Source organism: Octodon degus, unplaced genomic scaffold, assembly GCF_000260255.1.
Source record: "Octodon degus isolate 3935 unplaced genomic scaffold, OctDeg1.0 scaffold00292, whole genome shotgun sequence".
Taxonomy (NCBI): Eukaryota; Metazoa; Chordata; class Mammalia; order Rodentia; family Octodontidae; genus Octodon; species Octodon degus.
The window spans coordinates 190,010-193,638 of record NW_004524868.1 but is presented as its reverse complement, the minus strand read 5'-3'; the positions used below and the strand labels follow the sequence as shown (position 1 = coordinate 193,638).

Genomic DNA, 3,629 nt, shown 5'->3' with positions numbered 1-3,629 from the left:
CTGGAAAGGTTGGGGCACTCCGCCACCTGGAGGCTTGCTCATTCCTACAGGCTTTGCCACTGAACAGACTCTCAAATGATAGGTGGGAATGGGTGGACTTCCTAGAGAGAAAACTGTTGGGTGCTTTTGTGGACACAAGCCCAAACCAACAGCATTTCTGCAGCCAGTACCCGCCTTAAGACCAGCTGTTTCCATTGTTGCCTTTGAAGTCTGCCTGAGTTAGGGATCCTTTTCTACTGCTCCACTTTAGGCTAGAGAAGTGACAAATCTGAGCTGAATGAGATATAAGTTATAGGGGTGAGCTTCTTATCGGGAAGAATTGGAGCTAGAGAGGCTACTGTGGCGGCGGCGGCCAGGAGAACGGGACCGCCGTATACAGGGGACCTGCGTCTTGGGGAGCGTGACCTCCTTCTCATCCGTGGAGGTGACCTGCGCCACATGGGAGGTGGTGGCAGCATTCTCCTGAGAGGGCTGAATAGCCGGGGTGGTGGCCTAGGCCAGGGAGCCAGCACAGCAGGAGCAGTGATGTCCTGACCATCAATTTGTCCTCCATCCATGTACTTCAGTGCTTCATCAGCTTCATCTGGATTCTCAAACTCCACATATGCATAGCCTTTGGATAGATGAGGATGCATCCTTTCTACAGGCATAGCAATCATTTTAATCTTCCCATAGGTGGAAAATATCTCCATGGTGTGGTCCTTGGTCACATTTCTGGTAAGCCTCCCAATGTGCACTTTGGTGGGTTTAGGGGAAGCGCTTCGCCTTTTCCTCTCTTTTTCATCTCTTTTAGGTGGTTTGGATTTGGAGCGGGAATGCCACCTCTTGTCATGTCTGCACCAAGAACGGCTTGGAGAACCAGAGGAACTGCTGAAACTGGAGCTTCGAGATGTACTGGAGCTTCCAGAACGGCTGGATGCTGAAGACGAACTGGAGCCACTGCTCAAGCCTGTGCTGGTACTAGAGCCTGAGCTAGAAGTTGAGCTGGACCTAGACTTGGTGCTGCTGCTTCCACGGGTCTTATCCCTGCCACAGCCCTTTTCACTAGACTCCTTGGTGGCCCCTTTGTCTTTAGAGCAATCTTTGGACTTCTCATCAGAGCGGTCCTTTCGTTTGGTAGGAGAAGGAGCCCTAGCGCTGGACATTTTATTATTTTCTTTGACTCCTATCAAGCTTTTCTTTTTCTCTCCTGATAAATCCATTCTCCCCTTCTGAGGTGTTCAAAGCAGCAATGCCGGCCTCACTTATCTGAAATCTCACTTCTAACTTGAGTCTGAGAACCGATCCCTAATCGATTTCAATTTACGCCAAAGAGCAGCATCTTCCCGCCGCCGCCACCTCCTCCCGCTCTCCTCAGCCCCTGAGGCTCCAGAACTCTTTTTATTTTCTTTCAAAGTTTTATTGATAAACAGATAGCAATGAGACAATTTCAAATCAAATCGGAAGTACAGTTTCAACAAATAATACACTGCATATCTTCTTCTTAGTGGTTAATTGCTGTACAAGATGTGGACTTGTGAACCTATTTACAAACACCATTAGAACAAATCATTCTATTCATTAACAGAATGCAACTATATATCTATCCTAACCACTTTTAATGCACAGATACAAAATGGACATTCATCGGTATACCCCATTTTTTCTAAGTTCAGTTATTGAATATTATAGGTGTGTAAATTCAGCAAAATATTCTAAAAGAGTCCAGTAGCCCATAATAGCATTGGGTCTTCTGTTTAACTGGCAATGTCAGAAATTATTGACCTGAGTCCCCCACAGCTCAACAGACGTTACAGTACAAGTTCTCATATGTCCTGAGTCTTAATTGACCTTAGAAGGCTGGGGCCAAAAAAAAAAAATCAGCATGGCTTTATTTCCTATATTTTGTCTTCATACTTTTCTACTGGATGGTTAAGACCAAGGTAAAACAGCATGGCTTTATTTCCTATATTTCATCTTCATACTTTTCTACTGGATGGTTAAGACCAAGGTAAAGCAGGACCTATGCAACAAGAGTTGTAGCTTTTTGGTCTGAGAAGGTCAGTGAAATGCCCTCAGGATTTATCCTGAGATCCTGTACCTCAGATTGTAGAACCTTTGTCAGTGCAGCCATATGGATGACCAAAATTAGAGAGAAAGGAGGGCTACAAGGAAAGCCAACATTTTGGCCCTAGCCTTCTAAGGTCAATTAAGACTCAGGACATATGAGAACTTATACTGTAACGTCATGTACCTCGGTAGTGTCCCAAATTTTCTGATCAAGAAGATTATGGGGGCAAAGAGGAAAGTGATCGATGATGTAGAGTGTGCCTAAGGAGAGTCACATGAGGAGAAGACACTCTCTCAGGCTTTCACAGAGAGCACATTGGCCAAGCAATGGCCGTGACTCATCCACATGGCTGCAGAACTCTTTTTAAGTGGAATCTTCCAATGCACTGATAGAAAAGGACACACTTGTTTTGGTAAAGAAATGAGGTCCAAAAGAGGTAAGCCATAGTTTGCTTTAGGATAAACGCCTCAAAGTGTTTCGGCTGAGATAGATGGGTGGCAGGTTTGCAATTTTGAAAACCACATGTTTTCATCTAGAGGCCCAGTACAATGTTCCCCTGACAGGAATTCACCCCAGAGAAGTCTTGGAGAAGGCCCGGTGCCCTTTCTTTGCTTCCCTTGAGGTTTTCTTCAGCGCCCCTTGCACGCGTGCTAGTCCTGGGCTCAAGGTGTTTATCATGAGTCTCACAGTCCAACGTCTAGACGTTGGAGCACAGTTCAGGTATTGCGCACATGCAATCTTTAGTAGATGTGCATGCGCTTTGCAGCCAACGGTTGAGGCATCCTAGACAATGGCTGGAAAATCCGTTAAAAAAATTAGAGGTAATGAGTTTTCTGGCCCAGTACTTCCACACTGTGTTCTTGCACTTTCCCCTTCTTACTCTGTAGACCTCTATGTGTACTGGGGTAGTGCTCCCTTCTGTGCCCCGGTCTGACTGTCCACACCAGCCTTGTGGTGACCGTGGACAAGAGCCGTGGTTGTGCAGCTGCAGGCTGGCTCTGCCCTGTTCTGCTGTCAGCTGCTTTAGAAGGGACACCAGGGTAGGTCCTGGTCCCTCAGCCTCTGTGGTGCAGAAGCTGAGGAGCACTGCCCACGTATTTGAAAAGCATGATCCAGCACCAGAGCAGCAGCACGAGGCACCAAAAAGTGAGTTGCCTTCTGTTGTCCCCTGTGTCCACAAAGGGAAAACATCAGCCACCGTTCATGTGGCAACCGCTCATTTGTCAGAGTGCTAGTGACTACCAAAGTTGAATAATGAGCTTTGTCTCATTATTCAACTTTGGTAGTGTTGTGACTTTGTCACAGTGGGAATGAGCTGCATGCATATGCTCCTGTAGTTGTGAACAAGAACATTGTGTGAGATCTGTTGCCTGAACGGAATTTGAGTGAACATTGTCTTTTGTATCAGTACTTAAATTGTGTTCCATGCATGCTCTATGCCTGGAACTTTATAACATGTTCATGTGGTGTTTTTGTGTGTGTGTGTGTGTGTGTGTGTGTGTGTGTGTGTGTGTGTGGCAGTGCGCTGTGAAGACCATGTGCGTACTTGAGGATGGGAGAAAATTTTAGTTTTGCTTTT

At 46.2% G+C, this 3,629-nt stretch overlaps 1 pseudogene; it reads right to left on the bottom strand.

The window, feature by feature from the left end:
• Window positions 1–236: 236 nt before the first annotated feature.
• LOC101577840 lies at window positions 237–1,348 on the bottom strand (annotated as a pseudogene).
• Window positions 1,349–3,629: the final 2,281 nt, after the last annotated feature.